At 40.6% G+C, this 25,726-nt stretch overlaps 1 protein-coding gene across 5 annotated transcripts in view; it reads right to left on the bottom strand.

Annotated features, from left to right (window-relative positions):
• Positions 1–25,726, bottom strand: part of DYRK1A (dual specificity tyrosine phosphorylation regulated kinase 1A) — a 149,370-nt gene that overhangs the window by 102,487 nt on the left and 21,157 nt on the right. Inside the window, exon 1 of one of the 5 annotated variants that reach the window (XM_050784615.1) lies at positions 1,245–4,989. The exons of the other annotated variants lie outside the window; for them this stretch is intronic. The gene's annotated coding sequence lies outside the window, so the exon portion shown is untranslated. Of the gene's footprint in view, positions 1–1,244; positions 4,990–25,726 lie in introns of those variants that run through there. 5 annotated transcript variants of the gene reach the window in all.

Below are 25,726 nucleotides of genomic sequence, written 5' to 3' on the forward strand. Positions count from 1 at the left end.
GCAGATAACATGATTGTAATTGTTTTTCAAAAAGAGAAAAGTAGTTATCTGCAGGAAAAAACTGGTGGATTATACACAAAATGTAAATAGTAGTTATCTCAGAAGAGAAAAACTGCAAGGAATTGTCATTCTTATCTGTATTCTCTAAATTTTCTAAAATGAATGTGTATTTTGGGATGAAATTAAAATCTTAAACCTAGAATCTTAAACCTTAAAACTGTTACCCTGGAATTTTCTCAACCAAGAGACATTCTATAAAAATGACTGGCACACTACCATGTCAGCAGTCACACTGTCACAATCCTAATACATATGACATTTGTTAATGTCAACATTTCTACACCTATACTTCAAATTCCATTAGCCTCACTAAACTGAATATACAATTTCTGGGACCTCATTCACAGACTTGCCAAATCAATTCTACATGAGTATGCTATCACTCTACCTGTATGATAGGTGGGGTTTTTATTTGTTTTCTTGTTTTGGTTTGTCCTTTCAGTCAAAACTACAAACCTTCATGTAGTATAACTGTCATATTTTTTTCTCTTTGGGGGGGGTGGGAGGGGAGACAGAGTCTCACTATGTCACTCAGGCTGGAGTGCAATGGTGTGATCTCAGCTCACTGCAACCTCCGCCTCCCAGGTTCAAGCGATTCTCCTGCCTCAAACTCCTGAATAGCTGGGATTATAGGTACACACCACCACGCCCGGCTAATTTTTTGGGTTTTTAGTAGAGACAGGGTTTCACCATGTTGGCCAGCTGGTCTCAAACTCCTGACCTTGTGATCCACCCACCTTGGCCTCCCAAAATGCTGGGATTACAGGTGTGAGCCACCACTCCTGGCCTTTTTTTTTATTTATTTAAAGACAGAATCTCATTCTGTCGCCCAGGCTAGAGTGCAGTCGCACAATCTCAGCTTGCTAAAACCTCCGCCTCCCAGGCTCAAGCAATTCTCATGCCTTGGCATCCCTAGTAGCTGGGATTACAGGTGAGTGCCACCACACCCAGATAATTTTTTCTATTTTTAGTAGAGACCGAGTTTCACTGTGATAGTCAGGTTGGTCCCGAACTCTTGTCCTCAAGTGATCTGCCCACCACGGCCTCCCAGAGTGCTGAGATTACAGGCTGGAGCCACAGTGCCCAGCCAACTGTCTTCTATTTTCTGTGTAAGTCCAGGAGATATGCAATAGGTGAGAAAACTGGAATTAACATCAAAATAAGCCGAGCATGGTGGCACTCACCTGTAATCCCGGCTACTGGGGAGGCTGAGGTGGGAAGACTGCTTAAGCCCAGGAATCTGAGGCTGTAGTGACCACCTATGATCGTGCCACTGCACTTCAGCCTAGGTGACAAAGTGAAACTGTCTCTAAGTAAATAAATAAATCTTGGGAATAAAGTTCTAGAAAGACCTGTAAAACACCATTTTAACCCCTCCTCTCCATAAGCAGAATAAAATCCTAAATATAGTGAAAATTTACCCATTTCAAAGAATTGTCATGATAAACCATTTCAATAGCTTCCAATCCCTAGTCATAAATTATCTCCTAAATTCCTTTATACCAACTTAAGTTCACACTGTTTTTGCTACATTCTGAAGAAACAGAAAATACCTACACACAGCCTACAAAACACTCTTCATATGCACAAAGACTTATTCCTCAGCTGCTTCTCCCACCGAACAGCAAGACTTTCCATCTCTCTTCTCAAATCTTATTAACAAACCTCAGTACGTTTTTCTTGCTCGAATCTCATGCTTTCTCCATTTATGATCTCCACAGCTGTACACAGTCTAAGCATGAGTCCTGGCAAATGTGGTTGTCCCTATAGCCTTCAAAATAGTCTTTATGTCTGTAGCACAGATTCACATTCCTTTTGTAAGCCATTTTGCTTCATGTTCAATCTCTACTTTAAGAAATCCACCTTATAACAGAAAATACAAAATATATATACAAAAGTTTATCATTGAAAACTGAATGTTATAAATAAAAAATGTTCAACACAAAGGTAACACAGATACGATGTTGCTGTTTTTTCTTGATCACTTGAATTCTTCTGAAAGCTTCACTACATGAGGGGGAAGTTATACCATTATATTAGAACAGACTCAAAGCCTTTCCCAAAGCAGTTTTAGAAAAGTAAAATAAATACATAGAAAACACTCAAAGAAAGCATTTAAGATTATTCATAATGAATGTCTTTGGCTAATAAAATTCTAATCACTAATTTTTTACACTTCTCAGTGTATTGCAATTTTTATAAATATATACATCTTTTATGAGGAAAAAAATGGTCCAAGAAATTCAGCTTCCATCTTAACATTAAAAAGTCCCTTCATCATGAACTCTAACTAGGGGCCACAATAAGTAACCACTAAGCACTTTCAATTTTTTAAACTCCAACAAAGGTAAAAAGTTCACGACAATGGACAAATATATTTGTTTTTTAAATCAGTTAATATCCTGCTAGCCATCACCATCCAAAAATAAGACCCAAAAAAGTGCTTGGCGCTGCTTAATCTGGCATTCGAGGCCCTAAGGCACCAGTGATGCTCCAGAGCCAGCCTGCCCCAGCTGAACTCCTGGCTCCATGACTTACTGCACCCACAAATTGCTGTATTATCAAAGATGTGGCACCTGTAAACCATTTAAAACACTGCACACAGTAAGTGATCAGTACACAGCTGCTTCTTTTTACCGTTATATTTTAAATTACTATTACCTCCACCTTTTCATTCTGTCTCCTAGTACACATCTACACTCCAGCCACAATCAACAAAGTCCCACTATCCAAATACCACTCTTTTGCTAAGGCTACTCCATGGGTCTTCTTTATCCACCTCTGCCTGTACATGCCACGTCCAAACCCAATGCCAGTGCTGTCTCCCCCAGAAAGTTTCCCACCACACACTTACAGACATGACCCTGGCACAGTAGTATTTATGCCACCATTACCACCCTAACCCCATTCTGCCTTGAACTGCAGGTAACTGCATGCATGTCAGCCTCTAGCCCGGGAAGTGGAAAAAGCCCTGTTCACCTCACCCTCCAGAAGGCTAACAGTCTCAACTACAGCTGACTATCAATACAGGAGTAAAAGAAAATCATAACCATCACACCAATTCATCTCCTAAAACATCTACTTTAGGTTGCTTTACTGAAACAAATGTGAGTTAAAATTTGTAAATATCGAAGATGAGGTAAGTAAGCAGAGTTAAGTGATACTTGTAACCTAATAGTGAACAAATGAGTTTGCTGTGGTTTAGCTCTATAACTGAATCCAATGCAAAGGGCACAAAAGCTAGTACTTCTGCTATAGACAATGATTGTTCTATGTGCTAAAAAAAATTTATATAATTATCAACTCTGTAGTTTAATCAGATAAATCTTGGGAATTACTTTGGTTTATTTCCCTTTAAATACTAAGCCTCTTTTCTAAAAAGAGTATTTTTAAATGTGGCATTACTTACACTAAAAGCGTTAGAAAATCTGATGGGCAAAACACTGAGAACTGCTGAAGCCAAGAGACTAGGGACATGAGAGCTCATTATAGTATTCTCTCCACTTCTGTGTATGTTTGAAGTTTCTTGCAATTGAAAGTTTTTCGAAAAATTAAAGTATGTGAGAAAAGTGTCAGAAGTACAGTCATCTTCAAACTACAAAATAAGTGAGCTACTGGACAAAAGAAGCTAACTAAAAGAAATTTAAAGAATCCACGACACTTTGTGACAAGAGAGCTTACAAATATACCATGACTGAGCAAAATGTGTGGGATTTTCTTGTTTCTCTTCTGGGAAAGGGAAAAGGGTTAAAATAGCTTGGGAAACTATTATTTATGAAATGCTGTTTTTTAACTAAGTCACTAACAAAGATTTGCCTATGTAAGCTTTGATTTCTATAACTTTTTTTTTTTTTTTGAAGCATTCACTGCGTTAACACAAATGTACAGCTGTAATGTGAAACTTCAGGGAGCCGGGGTAAAACTGCCTTTCAGATGTCATCAGTTTTGAGGGATCGATACAGCTCAAACTTCCTAGTGCCAGCCTGGGCAATAGAGACGGATTCCACCACCAGTCTGATTAGCTGCCCTTCTCTCGCTGCTCTTAGGGGGAAAAACTACACTTCAGCAACTTCCCCCAAACTCTCTTCTTGCTACCCAAAGTCATATGTGATTTTTATCTTCATACTTTTTCATATTAAAAACAACACATTCTTCATGATATCTAAGAGATGAGTTATACAATTTAACCCAGAATTTGTTATATTGAGAGCTAAGAGGTTTTCGGTTTCATTTAATTCAAATCAATCCTTTACCAAATGTGGAAAGTGAGGTCTAGAAAGGTTATATGCCTTACTTACGAGTATCTGAAAGTGACAAAAACTTTGAAAAGGTTTTATCATAAAACCAAACTGATTTGCCATTTTAATTAAGCATTCAAACTACTCTGTTACAGAAGTACAGGTTGAGCATCTGTAATCTAAAACGCTCCAAAATTTTAAATCTACTGAGCACAGACATGATGCTACCAGTGAAAAATTCCACACCTGACCTCATATGATGGGTTACCGCCACAGCCCAGTCAAAACTTTACTGTGTGCACAAAATTACTGAAAATATTGTATAAAATTACCTTCAGGTCGTCTACGGTATATAAAACATAAGTGAATTTCATGTTTAGTCTGAGGTCCCATCCCCAACATACCTCACTACATATATGCAAATATTTCAAAATCCGAAACAGTTTTACTCCCAAGCACTTCGAATCAGGGATACCCAACCTATGTGTGTAAATATACCTGTGTATAACAAGAATATGAGCACTTATATATAAATGAAGATACAAAGGAAAATGTCCGGAAGAAAAAACAGCAAACTTTTACTAGTCAGGCCAATGGGCCTGGAGAGCTAAGGGGGTAGCAGTAGCCAGGAGTTGTAAAACATCATTTAAAAAAAAAAAAAAAAAAAAAAATCAAAATTATTTTAAACATCAACTCAAAAAGAATTTTTTCTAAATAACAGTAATTAGGACATTAAAATTTTCACTAGTAAAAGTCACTATTAAAGATATATATATACACAAAATATTTTTCTTTTTTGGAGACAGAGTCTCACTCTGGAGCCCAGGCTGGAGTGCTGTGGCATGATCTCAGCTCACTATAACATCTGCCTCCCGGGTTCAAGCAATTCTCATGCCTCAGCCACCCAAGTAGCTGGGATTATAGGCATGTGCCACCACACCTGGCTAGTTTTTGTATTTTTACTAGAGACAGGGTTTCACCATGTTCACCATGCTGGTCTCGAACTCCTGGTCTCAAGTGATCCGCCTGCCTCAGCCTCCCAAAGCACTGGGATTACAGGCTTGAGCCACCGCACCCTGTCCCATCACTTTATGTTTTCTAGAAGGTAGTAAGGGTGTGTTGGTGGCTGGGGTCTCTAGCTGAAGAAGAGAGAAATTTTTCTATGTCTGGTAATGTCCTTATGGATATAAACCTCAGTTAACCGGAACAGCTATGGAATGTATGCTTCTGGTTAACTAAAAGTTAACCAGTAAACACTCTGTAGTAACCATGACAGAAAACGCTTCTGCTTTAAAAAGTATGGTATGCCAGAGATTAAGTTAGTGTTTCTTGATATTTGAAGCATTTCAAATACCTCATGTGTTTTACTGAACAATTACAACTGGATGTAGCCATACAAGAGACAAGAAATGGCTAACATTGGTACATCCCCTGGAATTTGTAAGAAATAAATACATATATTATCCTTTAGAAAAAAAAAGGAATGACCATACATACATATGGATACACTTCAATAACATCAACAGTGAGAACTTATTTATGCCTATTGACACAACTGAGAAACAAGTTTACATAACTGAACACACACCAATAGTACTCTAAAAATCACATGATGCCATGACGCTGGATGATGCCCAGCACTGGAGATGTAGGGTGAGGCTTGCTGCCGCTGTGCCTCCACCTCGTGGACCTCACAGTACAGTGTACGAAACAGACAAAAATCACACTAATGTATGACTACACACACACCATACACCATGCTAAAGTTACGAGGGAGGGAAAGATTGCTAAAAGAGGGAAACATTTAGATTTGGGGAAGGAGGACTGTCAGAAATAACCTTTCTGATATTTGACAAGGAAGACCTGAATATGTAGTCTTTGTATCCGTAAGGCTTCCTAAGCTCACGATTCTTTTCAATCCTAGATCCACATAAAAAAGGTTAGTGAGAAAGTTCAAAACTCCCGAGAAAGTAATAGGTGGGTGGGGATCTGGAGGTACTAAGGCTGTGCAGCCAAGACAATGAAAGACTGAAGAAGGAGTCACAGGGATAGATGCCTTCAAATAATCAAGCAAGTCTCACAGAGGTGGGATGACTTGACTCGCTCCCTGTAGTTCAAGAAAACAGAACTAAAGCCAAGAATTAGGAAAAGGATGCAGGAGACTATGCAGAAAATAGATAAATGAACAAAGACATCCAATAGTGGGACAGCTGCTTTATGAATGGCAGTCCCCAGTCATTCCTGCAGAGCTTGGGACCCACAGCGTTTGCCTGGGCCATGATTCCAACCCTAGATGGGAAGCGGGATTCAACTGCTCTAGAGTCCTCTCAGTGGGCCTCATCTTTACCCAAAGGCTGACATCACTAAAAAATCATTTAAATATCTACCTACTCCATGAAATATAATCAGAACAGCAGCTAAAATTTAAAAGAAAACTGTCTCCACCACTCAGCTTTTTTTTTCATCCTTAGATTCTGTACTTTCTGAGAATGTTCATGCCATGAGAGCAAAACCGTATTCTGCAATCATGAAGCTGGATACTTGCTTATATTGAACCATTCTAAATCCATACATTCCACTTCACAATCCCACCCCAGCCATGCTCAATAGGAAACTAACTGTATTAATCCTTATATTCCTCCAAGCACCTGCAAAGAACCTGTACGCCTAACGGGTATTAAACAGTAATCCTCACATATCTTGCTTCTGTACAAGAAAATAACTAGTACTGATATATCCACTTTAAACAATCACAAAACTGAAGAAAATATTTGAGCCAACTGTTTTCTGACAATCAACAAATGGTAGCCCAACACTGTGACCCCTGAAGGGTCATGAGTCTCCTGGTTGTCTGGGAACAACTTCCCAACATGGTGAAAGGAACTGGAGGCTCAGTAAAGCATGACGGGCATGCTGAGATGTGAAGGTAAAGCTTAGAGTTCAGGCGTCTGAAGCTGTGTGCCAGAGAGAAGGGAGGTGCACAGAAGGGGATCTCCACAAGTCTGGATGTAGGAGAGCCATGAGGACCAGAATGCACATGGGCCAGGTGAAACAACCTGAGCCACAGAATGATTACTTAAAGGCTGAGACCAGAACCAAAATGACAGACAATGAGCAGGTCTGGGGTATCTGGGGTCCCTGCCCAACCACAGAGAAGAAATCTCATTAACACCCTGTGATAGTTAACTTTTTGTGCCAACCTGCCTAGGCCACAGGGTGCCCACACATTTGGCCAAGTGTTACCTCTGCGTATGTGAGTCTTATGACTGCTCCGCCTCCATTGTCACGTGAGCCAATTCCTTATATCAATTTATATTTATTTACTTATGGATATATACATATATATACTGTGTGTGTGTGTGTGTGTCTGATTGGTTCTGTGTCTCTGGAGAACCCTAATACACACCTCAACATTCCCTTCCTCCTTCAAGACTAAGAACCACACTCTAGCATACAGCCTACTCCAGATCAGTACCAATAATGTCTAAAACCAAATCCAGACAAGAGTCACAAGAAAACCCAGTTTGAAAGTCATGGCCCACCATATTAGAGAGGGTAAGGAACCATCCTGAAGTTACCTAAGGTAAATAAATTTTGCCTTAATAAAGTATAAAACCAAGCCTACACAAGTTCAAGGTGACCAACCAGACTTTAGAACAAAAATCAACCTTCTTAGGAGGAAAAAAAAACAGTATTCATCAAAAGTCAGGAGGCAAGCATGCCAGGCATGGTTTGGGAGGCTAAGGCAGGATGGCTTGAGGCAAGGAGTTCAACAACAGCCTGGTGAACATAGTGAGACCCCATTTATACAAAAACATATATATATATATATATATTTACAGTTATATTTATTTTTTTTGTTTGTTTTTTTAATTAGCCGAGCATAGTGGTGCACACCTATAGTCCCAGTTATTCAGGAGGCTGAGGGAGGAGGACCACCTGAGCTCAGCAGTGTGAGGTAGCAGTGATCTATGACTACGCCACTGCACTCCAGCCTGGGTGACAGAACAAGACCTTGTCTCTGCTGTTGTTGTTTAATACAAAAATAATTAGAAAGCAAGCAAAGAAACAGAAAAATGTGATCAAATTTAAGGGGGAAAAAGGAGTCAGTAAAACACCAACCCCATGTTAGAACAGATGTTAAATTTAGCAACAAATATTTTAAAGCAGCTATTTTATACATTCAAAGAATTAGAATTATTTTCAAAACCTTAAAGGAACACATGGTCTTTAATGTGTGAACAGACAGGGGATCTCAGCAGAAAAATAGAAACTACAAAAAAAGAACAAAAAGAAAACTCTAAAAATGAATAACATAATAACCAAAGAGCAAAATTTACTAGATGAAATTAATAGCATATTGAAGATGGTAGAAAAAAAAAACCAGCAAACTTGGAAGACAGATCAATAGAAACTTATCTAACCTAGGCCAGGCACAGTGGCTCATGCTTGTAATCCCAGCATTTTGGGAGGCTGAGGGGGGAGGATCACCTGAGGGTTGAGAGTCCGAGACTAGCCTGGCCAACATGGTGAAAACCCATCTCTACTAAAAACACAAAAATTAGCCAGGCATGGTGGTGCATACCTGTAATCCCAGCTACTTGGGAGGCTGAGGCATGAGAATCCGCTTGAACCTGGGAGGTGGAGGTTGCAGTGAGCCAAGATGGCACCACTGCACTCCAGCCTGGGCAACACAGTGAGACTCTGTCTCCAAAAAAAAGGAAAGGGAAAGGGGAAGAAAATTGTCTAATCTAAAGAAGAGAGAGAAAAAAGACTAAAGAAAACTGAATAGACCCTGTGGAACAATATCAAGTTGTATAATGCATGTAAATAAAGTTACAGAAAAAAAAAAAAAGGGACAAATATCTGAAGAAACCACTGCTTAAAATCTTTCAAATGATAACCATACCCAGGCACAGCAGAGTAAAACAGCTTAAACCAGAGAAAGAGAAAATCTTGAAAGCAGCCAGAGAAGAAAAGACTGGTGTGTCGAGGGAATAAAGAGAGTAATTACCACTTACATCTCATCACAAATAATGGAAGCCAGAAGACAATGGAACACCATTAAAGTGCTAAAAGACAAAAAGTATCAATCTAGAATTCTATATTCAGTGAAAAAACCTTCAAACTCAAGACTGAATACAGACATTTAGAAATTAAAAATTTTAAGAAGGAAAAAAAAAGAAGTCCTTGCCAGCAGACCTGCACAAGAAAAGCTGGAGAGTGTTAGGGCAGAAAACTGATACCAAATGGAAACCAAGTTTTCATAAATATTTTTTCCTTTGGATACTTACATTTAAAAACTGAGTTTTAAACAAAAATAAATTTCAGTTGTTTAAAATACAGCTTAAAGCAAAAATACATGGCAGCAATTGCACAAAGGGATGGCGGATAAATCAATCTGATGCTCTTTATGGCTATTATATTTGGCAACTGGGGAATGGGAAGTGGGAAGTGGAAATTGTCAGTGTGAAGTAGGAGTTGGAACAATATTGACTCTAAATATCTGAAAATAGGTAAATGTGTATATCCCTCAAAATGTAGAACACCTTCCAAAGTTCATGTGAAGAAGAGCTTATACACAGTAATTACGAAAGATACAAAGAATCTTTCATTACAAAAGAGAAACCAAATTTCACACCAAAAGAACTACAATTGGCCGGGCGCGGTGACTCACATCTGTAATCCCAGCACTTTGGGAGGCTGAAGCCGGTGGATCACCTGAGGTCAGGAGTCCGAGCCAGGCCAACATGGTGAAACCCTGTCTCTACTAATAACACAAAATTAGCCAGGTGTGGTGGGGCACACCTGTAATCCCAGCTACACGAGAGGCTGAGAAAGGAGAACTGCTTGAACCCAGGAGGCGGAGGTTGCAGTGAGCGGAGATGGTGCCATTGCACTCTAGCCTGGGCAACAAGAGCCAAACTCTGTCTCAAAAAACAAACAAACAAACAAACAAAGAACTAGAAATAACAAGACTACCGAAAAGCTTCAAAATATGTATCTCAAGGTGTAGAGAAATAAAAAGTACTTTGTAAAAGGTAACACAAAACAGGCAAGTTCAAGAAAAAAACCAAGTATTAAAATTAATACACACACACGTTTATGTTCACGATTGGCTCATGACTATGAAACCTTCCACTGGCACCTAAGTGTGAACATATTTTTATTAAACACCACATATGCTTATATTTTATTCACAGTGAGCTATATTAGACTAGTCCAAAATTACGTAATATAGCATAATAAGAAAAATATAGTCCAATTATAACCTATTTTCTTCTTTTTTTTTTTTTTTTGACAGAATCTTGTTCTGTCGCCCAAGCTGGAGTGCAGTGGCACGATCTCAGCTCACTGCAACCTCCACCTCTCAGGTTCAAGCAATTCTCCCGCCTCAGCCTCCCAAGCAGCTGGGACTACAGGCGTGCACCACACCTGGATAATTTTTTATTTTTAGTAGAGACAGGGTCTCATCATGTTGGCCAGGTTGGTCATGAACTTCTGACCTCAAGTGATCCACCCACCTTAGCCTCCCAAAGTGCTGGTATTACAGGCGTGAGCCACAGTGCCTGGCCCCTGTTTTCAACTTTGATTCAACCAAGCAACTTTAGAAAGGGTACAATCATAGTATATTTCTGGCTACTTTTCTGCGATCTGCACCTTCTCAGTCAATAAAATTCCTAGATTGCTAAAATAAATTCCAATCATTCATATCATTTCCCTAAACTCAGACTCATTTTTAATACTTGATAAAAGTTACCATTGTCAGCTTACACTGACCCTAAAAGAACAATAACTTCCATTATTTAGAGAAAAGTAGCTCAAAACCATTGTTATAAAAAACAGATTAGGTGGTAAAATTTTGGGAGCTGTCTCCCAATTTGGATCTCAAATTTGGATCATCAAGTTAACACTAAAAGTTACAAAACTATCACTAATTCTTATTACAGCTGGAAGTATACTTATGATATATCTAAAAGTTGCTACTTCAAAAGCAACCTTCCTACTTTTACAAATAATTTATAGATAAGCTGGAAAATGGTCCACCAAAAGATATCTACATCCTACACCCTGAAACCTATAAATGTTGTATTTGGGGGAAAAAAGGTCTTTGCAGGAGTGATTAAGTTGAGAATCTTGAGATGAGGGGACTATCCTTCATTATCAAGGTGTGCCCTAAATGCCATCACAAGTGTTGTGAGAGAGAGGGAGAGGGGCAAACTGACACAGAAAGAAGACAACACAACCATCACAGGAGAGATTGAGGTGATGTGGCCACAAGTCAAGTAATGCTGGCATCCACAAGTCAAGAAGTACTGGCAGCCACTAGCAAGTGGCTCTGAGCCTCCTAAAGAAGCACAGCCCCTGGCCCTGCCAACACCTTGATTTAGGCTCAATGATTCTGATTTTGGACTTCTAGCCTCCAGAATTGTTAAGAGAATAAATTTTTACTGTTCTAAGTCACTAAATTTGTGATTTGTTACAGGAGCCACAGGGAACTAATACAAGGAGGTTAAAAAAAAGTTCCAAATGTTCTTAAGATAGGTTCTACAAATGTCACCTATGAAAAATGCTCCAACCTGTGTTTGTATTCTTAATTTGCATACTTGGATGAAACACTGTGCTTAATCTACATCAACATCTCATTTGGAATCATGGACAGTCTCACTGCTTTCTCACGAGTACCTTCAAGCTTTAGAAAGACAGAACCACTAGAAGACATGTAACGTAAAATCTCCACGCCTCTCATGCTCAGTGAAACCCAACACTGAGCTACCCAATCCTGAACAGTACTTGTCAAGACAGTTGTCACATATTCTATTAAGAACAGTAAATGTTAAAATGCCACACAAAGACTGTCAATGACATGAAAGTCCAAACTGTATTTGTCTTTTTTTCACTAATTTATCCCTAACATCTAATACAATCTTTGCCAAATAAATCAACCTTTACATTTCCTGTAAAGATCCCCTACCACAAACTCTGCAGGGTTCCCGCACTCTTTTCCTGCCTGCATCCTCCAGCTTGACAATGAACCCACAGATCTCTATCCTCAATTTCATAATGGGGTAGCAGCAATCACACTCTTGTCAAAATCAAGGCAAACCAAATGCGCTGAAAAAGGAGGAAGAGTCTTACGGGTCTTATAAAAAAGGAAAATCCACTTATTTGAATATCCACACACAATCCAGATTTGGCCCCACCACTGCCAACCATTTCTAAGTTTTAAAAATCTCATGCTCTTTCCACTAAAGGGCTCTGCCTCTCTCTACTCACAAGAGTGTTGGGATTGATTAAAGTGACTTTGTAGGGAGTGCCCAGCCCATGGTCTGCATAACCAATCTTAGCTCTGCTTCCCTTGATTTCAGGGAACGGGACACATCCTTCATCTAGGCATGTTTCTCTATCATTTTACTTGCTACAAGGTCCTAGCAAATGCACCAGGGGAGAAAGAAGAGTCCTCTGAGCAACTGACACTGTTCCCTCTGCAGTAAAAAAATAAAAAATAAGTTTCTCCTCCTGTCTCAAGCTGTGCTCTTCACAAAAGGATCGCCTCACATGTCCTCTCCGTTCCTCTGAACTACAATATATTCACAACCTGTCCTGTTATGGTTGTAGGATTCATTCACAAAAAGAAAATGATTCTTAAGGACATTATAATGATTCGTTTTTAAGTTTTCTCTCCTCTACTAGACTGTAACTTCCATATGTGCAGACAATGTGTCTCATTCAGCTTGACATCGCCAAAGTACAAAGCAGAGTCTTCCACACAGGACACCCAAGGCATCAAGTTGTCATGTGGTATTTTATAAGCTTTGTAAAAACAAAAATATCTATAAATTATTGTTTCTTCTGCTATTGGCAGTTACACTGGGCAGATAACTTTTTCTGAGTCTCTGTTCAATTATGCAAAATCAAGAAGCCTAGGGATTTACCTATTATTTCCCAGTTTATTTCTAAATGGAGACAATAGCACTTACCTTTCAGGGCTGTTGTACACAAAATCTTGCCAAACAACTTGTAATACCACCTAAAAATTTTTACGGTACTTTTATTTTTTTTTTTTAAGAGACAGGATCTCACTCTGTTACCCAGGATGGAAGGCAAAGGTGCAAATCCTACCATACTGCAGTCTTGGACTCAAGACTGGACTCAAGCAATCCTCCCATCTCCAGAGTAGCTGGGATTACAGGTGCCTGCCACTGTGCCAGGCTAATTATTGTGTGTGTGTGTGTGTGTGTGTGTGTGTGTGTGTACACTGCAGGCTACAAATATATATATATATAATTATATAAATAAATATATATACATATATATAATTATATAAATAAATATATATACATATATATATATATATTTTTTTTTTTTTTTTAAAGAGATGAGGTCTTGCTATGTTCCCAGGCTGCTCTCAAACTTCAAGCAATCTTCCTGCCTCAGCCTCCCAAAGTTTGCTGGGATTACAGGCATGAGCCACTGTGCCCAGTCTTTTACGGTAATTTTAAATTTATGAAATAATTTAAAATACAACTCATCTCATGCTCTCCGAATCCCGTGAGGTACAGGAGCCAGGAAGGTATTAATTACGCACTTTCACATATAAGGTGATTGAGGCACAGGTAGCTAAAGTACTGGATCCCATAACACTGATAGCTGCATCACAGTCGCCCTGAGGGGCTTGTTAAAAATTCAGATTTAGGGCCGGGCGCGGTGGCTCAAGCCTGTAATCCCAGCACTTTGGGAGGCCGAGACGGGCAGATCACGAGGTCAGGAGATCGAGACCATCCTGGCCTACATGGTGAAACCCCATCTCTACTAAAAAATACAAAAAACTAGCCGGGCGAGGTGGCGGGCGCCTGTAGTCCCAGGTACTTGGGAGGCTGAGGCAGGAGAATGGCGTAAACCCGGGAGGCGGAGTTTGCAGTGAGCCGAGATCTGGTCACTGCACTCCAACCTGGGTGACAGAGCGAGACTCTGTCTCAAAAAAAAAAAATTCAGATTCAGAAACACAACCATCAGAATCTCCAGAGGATAAGGCCTGAATCTATATTTTGAACAAGGACCCCAGGCAATTCTGAAACATGGCCAACTTTGGGTATTTAGAGTAAGAATTTGAAGCCCAAGAAGCCTGCTGATATTCAAGCAGCAGCTTCCTTTTACTGGACTAGTTTACTGAAGAGAACTATAGATTTCTGCTACGGAAAAGAGATGTCACTTGGGACTAAATGTGTACTTAAGTGCTCCTAAGAAACCAGCGTGTAGCAAAGTTCTAACTACTCTTCACCAGACTTTTCATTAGAGGGGACAAAGGTGCAATCAGGGCTGGTTAGTTTTAGGTTTCTAATTCATTTCAAAACTTGTCTTTCAATATACTACCCTTAGCATAACTTGCCAAAATAATTTACTTTTTGTATTAATTACCTAACTCTTTGCTAAACAAAAATAAGGAAAAAGGGTCCCCAGAAATATACTAAGAAATAGCTTCATATATACTAGTTGTGGCAGAGACTCCAGTCATCATCTTCCATGGTAACAGTAGCCCCACACATGATGGCTCGACTAGCTTACACCTCCCAGGCTTCCCTGTGGCTGCGTATGGCCATGTGGCTAAGTTCGCAGGGAAAGAATGTGAAAATAAGTGCCACTTCAGGGCCTTAGGACACTGAGTGAGCATTTCTACTCTGTCTCTGCACCTTCTACTCTGCACCTTCTGAGCTAGTGCAGAGACAACACACAAGGACTATGCCCTAGGGTACAGCGGAGGAACAAGACGGAAAAAAATGTGTGACTCCAAATGACCATGTGAGGCAGTCAGTGCCACCAACCTGGGCACTCACCCCAAGATAATTCCATGTTCTCAGAGCCATCAAATTGCTGGAACTATTACAGTGGCTCAACTGTTTACCGTAATTCACTACTCTCTACATGATAACTGGAACTAATTCCTTCTCACAACTACATCAGTTGAGGACATTCTAATGTGTTCACCATACTTGATGACAAAATTCTGGACCCTGAAGGGCTCTCAAAGGGTCATCTACCAATTCTTCAAGTTTATAAACAACGAAAGTTAAGTCTACGGAAATTTGAAAACATGGTAGGTAGTAAGAATAGTGGACGCCAGGTCTCTTAACTTCCCAGTTCACTTTTTCCTCAATATTACGCTTCAGACTAGATTCTAAAATCATAGAACAGAGAATTACATTTTTAAAAAAAAAAAAACCTTTGGATTAATTTCATTCACTGACTCAAAAAATAATCTACCCCAGCATCTGTCAATTGCCAAGCAATGTATTTTCAAGTGAATGGAGATATCCAGAGGACTTCGGTTTTCTGGCTAGACTATGCCTTTAGCTCTCCTAAGCCTCGACAAATTACACAGAAAACGGACAAATACAAAGAAGTTAACATTACCTTTAAGGACAGAAAAATAACTCAAAATTTGAAAATTTTCTTCAAAGAAGGTAATATATTAGAAACTCCTATTTCTCCCACTACTGCCCTCCATCCCCAACCTAAAAAAAGAAAAAAAGAGGCATTTTCATTTATACCCAGCCCAAAGCCGCAAACAAAAAAACCCAGATAACAATATGCCTCCCATACCCCTTCTCCTTCCTAGAGGACAAGGGCACAGGGGCCCTGGAGTCCACCCACTTCACCTACTGGCCTGCACTACACAGAAAACAGATACATGGGACCAGGAGTCACTCCCAGGAGGAAAGACTCCTAGGAATGACTTAAGAACATGTCCCTGAGAGAACACCTCCTGTGTTTTCTGTGGCATATAAAAGCCCTGGCTTGTCGTATGTTAACAAGGTGAAAAACATGAAGAGTTTTCAGTATATAATTCCATTATAAAGACAAAAGGTTTCCAAATCCCAGAACAGAGTCTATCCTAACAGGGCTTTATTCACAAGGATAAAAATCAATTGACTTGGATGCAAAATTTTACAGAGTAAATGTTTCCACCCATCTAGAATGTTTTTCTTTTTAATCCATTAAATGTAAGTAAAATCTTAGTATTAAAATAATATAGCCAAAATCACATCCTAAGGTTTCCTAGGACAGCAGAGAGGACACAGATACTGCAGGGCAGTTACTATGCCAGAGTAATTCTTATAGGATTATGTTTCTCAACCTTTTTTTGAGTATCCCATTCCCAGGAGAGAAATTTAAATTTAATTCAAGAAATTAAATTTCTCCTTAACAAGGGAAATTAAACATTAAGGAATAAGGTTTTGTCATGTAAGGTTAACTTTTGGAGGGCCACAAACCATGATTAACATCTAAGATTTTCCATCTCCCTCCAAAGAAAAGTGAGGTAAGGAGCAGGAGCACAGATTCAAGCTGCCCTGAATATATACTCCCCAATAATAATCCTTACACCCTTGGAGAGCGACATCATCCTCACAGAGAATAAACAATATAGGGCCTAAAAATGCGATCTTCAAACTCTGTAACATCCAAACCTCTTCTAAGATACTCAGATATAGGTAGCCTAGGGTTAAACCTGAGAATCTACACTTCCTAGTGAGCTTTCGGACGGACTCCAATGTATTTGGCCCATGAGCCAAAATGTTTCTGACAAACTTCCACTGTCACACCCAAACGTAATCACAGGATGCCCATCCCTCAAGTCAGAATCAAGAAGAGAACTATTTAAATGGATGAAACACTATCACATCCAGGGCATGAAGAAGGGAGAGATCTGTTTGGGGGTGGGGATGCAACTACCGGGAATCTGAGATCCCTCTTTTCTTCCACCTGTACAAAGGACAACCACAGGCGAACTGAGATACTTGAAATCTTGAGATACTTGAATACTTGAGATCTTGAGATCGTTCATGGACTGTAACGTGTAACCCAGGAGGAGGTTTATGTCACTGATTTCACGAAGTATATATTCAGGGTTTTTATCTAGTCTTTTGCTACGTTAGGTGCAACGTGGAGCTGAGTATCCCATAATCTTTTTGGCACCAGGGACTAGCATTGTGGAAGACAATTTTTCCACGGACGGGAGGAGGTGGGGAATGGTTTCAGAATGAAACTGTTCCACCTCAGATCATCAGTTAGATTCTCATAAAAAGCATGCAATATAGATCCTTCGCACGTGCAGTTCACAACAGCGTTCGCGCTCCTATGAGAATCGAATGCCGCCACTGATCTGACAGAAGGCCGAGCTCAGGCAGTAACGATCGCTTGCCCAAAGCTCACCTCGTGGAGTGCGGCCCAATTCCTAACAGGCCATGGACCAGTACCGGTCCACAGCTCAGTGGCTGGAGACCTCTGCCATAAAGTATTCATTGTTCTACCTTCTTCACTCCCAAATCTGTATTTATGATACATATCAAGATGAATACAGTTCAACTGAATTTGAAAAATTAAATTAATTTTATACTGCTATTTGAATGGAGTTAAAGCAAAAGTTAGAAATACACCACTGCATTACAAAACAGGTCAGTAAGATTAGACAATAAAAAACAAACAGAATAAAAAAGTCATCTTTCTTCCTTTTTCCCCTTCAGAAAGAGAGTTGGTTCATGTGGTAGTGTTCCTTGGTGGCCCAATAAACCACTCTTACCAGTGTTCACACCTTATACAATCCCCACCCCGTCTCACAATCCCTTGAATCGGGGCTGGCCTGTGGCTTGCTTCTGGCCTACAGAATCAAGCGGAAATGGCACTGCCAGTTCAAGGTGTAAGTCTTAAGAAGGCCTGGCAGCCTCAACTTTGGGCACCTCTGGAAACCAGTCACAGCTGTGAGAAAGTCCAAGTGTGCCAGGTGGAAAGGCCACGTGGAGGAAGACACCCAGGGCACCAGGCATGGGAGGGAATCCATCACCTTGGACTGCCGAGTCCCAGCAGATGCCATGTGGGATGGAGACAGGCCCTGCCCAAATTGGAACACAGTGAGCAAAGAAATGAATATTGTTTTAAGCCACTGAATTTTGTCATGGTTTGTTAAGCAGCAACAGATAACCTCAACATGTTATATGCCAACAAATACGAGGAAAGAATTACAACAAACCTGTTTGCAAAATGTTTCAAAAAAAACATTCTACCTCTTCTGAAATAATTTATCTCCTGATTTGAAAAGAGGCTTGTAAATTCTGACATCTCATATCAGCATACTTCTTTAACAAATATTTCAAAACTCCTACCAGATGGTTACCATTGGTGGTGGAGGAGTCAAGACTCCATCTTCCAGACCAGAGACCTATACACACCCAGAAAAAAGACAGTTTATGAAATTTCGGTAAAAATTTGCCTGTAGGTACTCTCTTTGAGAGCACACCCTCCCAACTAAATAGAGAGTGGAGTTTCTGAAACTGCTTGTACCCTTACAAAGAGGCAGTCTTGAGTAGTAGAGAGTACTGCTACCTGCTGCCGTAAAGCACACTGTGGATACTTCCTTACCAATGCACTCACTCACTGAGATTACACATTACGTGGCAGGCATCCTGGATACCAGAAAGAGACAGTTCCCCACCAAAGCAGCTCAGTCTATCAAAGGCCCTGCTATGGTCTGAATGTGTCCCCCAAAATTCTTTGTTGAAAACTTCATTCCCAATATAACAGTGCTGGGAGATGAGGATTTTGGAAGATGTTTAGGTCATATGGGCTTTGCCCTCACAAACTGGTTAATGCCATTATAAAAGGGCTTGACAGAGAAAGTTTGGTCTCTTTTGCCCTTTCACATTCTGCCTTGTGAGGACAAAGCATTTCTCCCCTAAAGAGGGTGCAGCTTTCAAAATGCTATCTTGGAAGCAGAGAGACTGGATCCTCCCCAGACACCAATCCTGCCAACACTTTGATCTTGGACTTCCCATCCTCCAGCACTGTGAGAAATTATTTTGTTTTTTGTAAATTACCTAACCTGCGGTGTTTTGTTACAGCAGCACAGACTATGACCATTCTGAATATTGGTGTTCCCCACAAAATTCCTACATTGGGCCCTAACAGTATTAAGAGGTGGGGCCTTTGGGGAAGTGTGGGATTCGTGTCCTTGTAAAAGAGGTTGAAGGAAGCTGCCCTGCCCTTCCATCATGTGAGGACACGGCAAGAGGCATCATTTATGAAGCAGAAAGCAGGCCTTTGGCAAACACTGAATCTGCTGGTGCCTTGATGCTGGACTTCTCAGCCTCCAGAACTATGAAAAATAAAATTCTATTTTTTATAAATTATTCAGTCCAAAGTATTTTGTTAGAGCAGTACAAACAGACCAAGACACGCTCCGAATACAAATAATTATTTTATAATGCAGTAAGAAAGGAAGGAACTAATGAGAACAAAAGATGGAGCTATTCTTTCCACTTCTCCCCTGCCTCCTTCTAGGGAAGTCAGGAAAGACTACAGAAGATGACATCTGAGATGAGTATGTCAGGTTACAGAAGACTTGCCCCAAAACCAACCTCACTGGGATTGCGCATTTTAACACTGCTTCCATTAGGGATATGTTTGTCAGCTTTATTCCCCAACTGTCTCTACAACCTAAAACGGCCTGTCACATACAGGCACACAAACATTTGTTAAATTCAGTGTTGGCCGGGCGCGGTGGCTCACGCCTGTAATCCCAGCACTTTGGGAGGCCGAGGCGGGCGGATCACAAGGCCAAGAGATCGAGACCATGGTGAAACCCCGTCTCTACTAAAAATAGAAAAAATTAGCCGGGCGCAGTGGCGGGCGCCTGTAGTCCCAGCTGCTCGGGAGGCTGAGGCAGGAGAATGGCGTGAACCCGGGAGGCGGAGCTTGCAGTGAGCCGAGATTGCGCCACTGCACTCCAGCCTGGGCGACAGAGCAAGACTCCGTCTCAAAAAAAAAAAAAAAAAAAAAAAAAAAAAATTCAGTGTTAACAACTGTAACTATGTAACCTTGGGCAATTTACTCACCTTGGGCAATTTACTCAACATCATTTATGAAAGATGTATCCGATAACGGCTTACAGAGTTGCTTTGAGGGTTAAATGACAGTATTTGGAAAATGGTAACAGGCAATAAACAAGTTTTGGTGGCTTTATTAGTTTAGAGGATCTGTATGTTTGTTTAATGCACTGAACACCTACTACATGCCCTGGCACAGGCTCTGTGCCATATAGAAAACATTATCAGAGAAGCACAATGTGCTCCAAAGGCAGGCTGCTAGGAAAGCTGAAGAGGAGCCTAACATGAGTGGCAAAATGTAAGCTCTGGAGCAGAACTGCAGAAAAGGAAACGGAAAGATAAACTAGGGCTAGATTATCAAAAGAATCTGAAAACTTTAATAAATTTGTCTTCATTCCATATAAGGGAGAGTTGTGGAAGATTATAGGCTGTAGAACAGCCCAATCAGGAACAGAGCAGGTAAACAAGGGGTTAAGGATGACTGCAAAAAATAATAAAAGGCAAAAATTGGTTTGAAAGAGCATTAAAGCTTCAGCAAGTAAACACTCAACATATTGAATAATCCATACATTTACCTCTATTCTCTCACAAAAGTGCACTGAACATAAAACTCACCTAAAATCAGTAGTTAAAAAATAATAAAACAAGACACAAGACAGTGATGGACAAAGAAGATTTTAGACAATGGACAGAAGACGGCACGGTAGTGGCAGGCTTAGGAGACTAAAGGAAGCCACAGAAAAGCGTCTACAGTTGAAGATGCCAAGGAAACCAGCTAATGTATCCCCTAAACCTAGAAAGCTGAGGAATGGGAGGCTCAGGACATGCACATATTCTCTGGTTCTGTCCGTTGAGAGCCGAGGAGCGTCCACACACTAACAGTACCAAGCACACCTAATATTTAGACCTAGGTTTCCAAATGCCATTCTCCATTCAAAAGAACCAGGGCACTATGAAGAGTTCTGAAATTTGATAACAAAAGCACATTCCATAAAAGAAACTTTTAATAATTAGACTTCATCAAAATTCAAAACAGCATAATTCCTGCCTAAGACACCTAACCTGTATCTAATATGAGGAAACACCAGGCGCACACTGAGGGTAACACTCTAAAAATCACTGGCCCGTATTCCTCAAAAATGTCAACATCACAAAAGAAAGAACAGGTAAGAAACTGTTCTGAATCAGGACAGTTGAAAAACAGTAACAACAGGCCAGCCGTGGTGGCTCACGCCTGTAATCCCAGCACTTTGGGAGGCTGAGGCAGGTGGACTGCCTGAGCTCAGGAGTTCGAAACCAGCCTGGGCAACACAGTGAAACCCCGTCTCTACTAAAAATACAAAAAATTAGCCGGGTGTGATGGCAGGTACCTTTAATCCCAGCTCCTTGGGAGGCTGAGGCAGGAGAATCACTTGAACATGGGAAGTGGAAGCTGCAGTGAGCCAAAATCATGCCACTGTACTCCAGCCTGAATGACAGAGTGAGACTGTCTCAAAAAAAAGAAAAACAGTAACAACAAAATGTGTAAGTGATCCTAGGCAGCGTTCTTTCCCCATAAAGAACACTACACTATGGCGGCAACTGCCAAAAACAGAATGGAGTCATATGGATGAGACAGCAGTAATGTCTCCATGTTAAACTGCTACTTTGATGGCTGTATTGCTGTTATGTAAGAGAATGCCCTTGTTTGTAGGAAAAATGCACTACAGTATTCAAATAATGGACTTCATGCCAACAACATTTAAATGGTGTAGAAAACAAGTTATTTGTACTATATCTGCAAGTTTTCTCAGTTATTTTCAATAAAAATATATAAAAATAGGGTAGTAAGACCCCAAAACTGCGGCCCAAACCCCATCCAGGATGGCAACTATGCTAGCTCCAAAGACATCACAGGCATATTCTCTGGGGACCAGTGACTATGAAGACTTGGTACTGACAGGTATCAAGCACAACAGAAAATAGGTTCAAGGCACAGGACTGAAAACAAAAGTGAAGGCTGAGCACAGTGGCTCACACCTGCAAGACCAGCACTTAAAGAGGCTGAGGCAGGAGGATCACTTGAGCCCCCAGGAGTTCAAGGCTGCAGTGAGCTGTGATTGTGCCATTGCATTCCATCCTGGGCAAGTGAGCAAAATCCTGTCTCTAAAAAAAAATAAAAAATAAAATAAAAAGTAAAAATAAATAAGTAAATACCACAGAAGTGAGCAAGAGTGTTTAGACAGAACCATGCGTGCCAGCCCTCCTTCGTCCACAGTTCTGTCTGCAGAACACCAGCATGGGATTCACAACCCCAACCTGAAAGCCAAGAGCACTGCCGTAAAACCCTAGGAATACTCATATTCATGGGTCTACCACTCCGCCTAAGCCTCCAGTGAACAGGCCTCACCCTCGCAAAGAGCTCCCATCAGCTTCATGCCTTACTCCTAAATACAAGCCACGTGCCCGAGGATGGCCAAGTATTTGAGGAAAGCTGCCGACATCAAGGAAAGAAATCAAAACAAGCAGAAAAACAGGAATCCAGAGGAAACTGAGACAACTCTATGATGAAAAACAAAAAACAGTCCTCCATATATCCGTTTAAGTTCAACCAACCTCGAATCAAAAATATTCTTTTAAGCCAGCACGGTAGCTCACACCTGTATTCCAAGCACTCTGAGAGGCCGAGGTGGGCAGACTGCTTGAGCCCAGAAGTTCAAGACCAGCCTGGGCAACACAGTGAGACCCTGCCTCTACCAAAAATACTAAACAATTAGTCAGGCATGGTGGTGTACGCCTATAGTCTCGGCTACTCAGGAGGCCAAGGTGGGAAAATCACCTAAGCCCCAGGAGGTCAAGAATGCAGTATATATTTGTTTAAAGAATATATATACGTATATACTTAAAAAAAAAGAGAGAGAGAGAGAAAGAAAAGTAAGGTCAGGTAGTGGTGGCTCATGCTTGTAATCTCAACGCTTTGGGAGGCTGAGGGAGAAGGACCACTTGAGCCCAAGAGTTCAAGACCAGCCTGGACAACACAGTAAGACTCAATCTCTTTTTAAAAAAATGTTGTTTTTAATTTAAAAGTTCTTTTTTGGCCACTGTACTCCAGCCTGGGCAACACAGCGAATGAGATTCCATCTCAAAAAAATAATAAAATACAAACTTTTTTTGCCAGGCGCGGTGACTCACGCCTGTAATCCCTGCACTTTGGGAGGCCAAGGCAGGTGGATCACAAGGTCAGGAGATAGAGACCAACCTGGCTAACACGGTGAAACCCTGTCTCTACTAAAAATACAAAAAAATTAGCCAGGCGTGGTGGCGGGCGCCTATAGTCCCAGCTACTTGGGAGGCTGAGGCAGGAGAATGGCGTGAACTCGGGAGGCGGAGCTTGCAGTGAGCTAAGACCACGCCACTGCACTCCAGCCTGGGCGACAGAGCAAGACTCCGTCTCAAAAAAAAAAAAAAGGAGAAAAAAAAACTCAAAAGATTTGTCAAACAAGGCAATTTCTGGTCCTTGCTTAGATCCTGATTTAAATAAACTGTTAAAAAAAATATACTGATGAGGCAAACAAGGCAATCTGAATTCTTACTGGATATTGGAAGAAGCACTGTTAACCTTTTAAAGATATGACAAAGGTATTAGTTAGCTACAGCATCCTTATCCTTTACAGATTACACACTAAAATTCTCAAAAGTGAAATTATACGTCTAGGCTTGCTTTTAAAAATGCAAAAGAGATGGCCGGGCGCGGTGGCTCAAGCCTGTAATCCCAGCACTTTGGGAGGCCGAGACGGGCGGATCACGAGGTCAGGAGATCGAGACCATCCTGGCTAACACGGTGAAACCCCATCTCTACTAAGAAATACAAAAAAACTAGCCAGGTGAGGTGGCGGGTGCCTGTAGTCCCAGCTACTCCGGAGGCTGAGGCAGGAGAACGGCGTAAACCCGGGAGGCGGAGCTTGCAGTGAGCTGAGATCCGGCCACTGCACTCCAGCCTGGGGGACAGAGCCAGACTCCGCCTCAAAAAAAAAAAAAAAAAAAAAAAAAAAAGCAAAAGAGGCAGGGTCAGGCTGGTGGCTCATGCCTGTAATCTCAACACTCTGAGAAGCCAAGGTGGGTGGACTGATTGAGTTTTGAGACCAGCCTGGGCAACATGGCAAAACTCCCGCATCTACAAAATACAGAAAAATTAGTCAGGCAAGGTGGTGTGTGCCTATAGGGAGGCTATTTGCGAGGCTGAGGTGGCAGGATCACCTGAGCCCAGGGAGGTCGAAACTGCTGTATGCCATGACCACTGCACTCCTGGGCAAGAGTCCAAAAATAAAAAAAAATTTTTTTAAATCAAAGGGAAGACGGACAGATAAAAACATAGATATTTATGAGGAGGTCACAGAGGGAAGAGGGAGAGATAAAAACACAGACATTGATAAGGAGGTCATGAGTTAATACATGATGAATTTGAATGATGGGTACAAGGAGCTCATTATATTTTCTGCCTTTTCCATAGTGTTGTGTTTTCATTTTAATGAAATCCAAACTACAAACTATACCTGCTATATGAAGCTAGAATACCATGAAGCCACACACACAGAATTCTCAGTAAAAATTACATTCAAACTGCAATTCTATACATGAAGAATAAGAAGCCACACACACAGAATTCTCAGTAAAAATTGCTTTCAAACTGCAATTCTATACCCAGTCAAAACTTTTAAAAATGAAAGCAGATTAAAGATATTTTCTGACAATATCTCAAAAAATTAGCCTCCCATGTACCCTTTTCTCAGGAACTACTGAAAGATGTTCTCCAGCAAAATGAAGGATAAAAACAGAAACGATAATGGCCAGAGAGTCAGGAAACAGGAGATCCAACTATGCTGGAAAATATGCAAAATGGATCCTATTAGGTCCAGAGAGCAAGAATTTCATAGAGAAGCAATGTGACTGAGGCTCTATGAGATGGTTCTTAAGAGGGAACAAAAAACAACTGTAGGATATTTTTGATTGTACCAAAAACTACATTGAGTGTCTACTAAAAAGAAAACTTACAAGTACTAGAAAACAAAGTGAATGAAAATACAATTGTTAACTCTTAGAAAAACAAGATTATACAAGGTGGAAAATGTAGTCACAGCACAGAATCTGGTTTATGGTGAACAAAACCTAGTTATAATTAAGCATGGAATATTGATTTTACCAAAAAAGATTATATAACTATAATCAGTAGCTGGAAGAAAAAAGTGTGATAGGTGGCTTAAAGTTAAATAGTCATCGACCTTAAATAAAATCAACAAATAATGTCTTAAATCTTAAGTTAAATACAAAAACAGGGCCAGGGTTGCCTACCCAGCCTCCAAATTCCCCTTCTTTGTAACAGAAGCTAATTTTGCTCAGAATTCACTTGCACATCCACCTCCATTTAGGCATGAGCTCAAGGAGAGCGTGCCCAGTGCCAGGAGTGAGCCTAACTGGTTTAAGTGTAATCCCATTTCCCTTTCTAGTGTTTCCTGAATCCAGGGCGTGTTCCTAGGCCAAGGTTCTACATTCTTATCCAGCTACAAGAAAAAT

Source organism: Macaca thibetana, chromosome 3, assembly GCF_024542745.1.
Source record: "Macaca thibetana thibetana isolate TM-01 chromosome 3, ASM2454274v1, whole genome shotgun sequence".
Taxonomy (NCBI): domain Eukaryota; kingdom Metazoa; phylum Chordata; class Mammalia; order Primates; family Cercopithecidae; genus Macaca; species Macaca thibetana.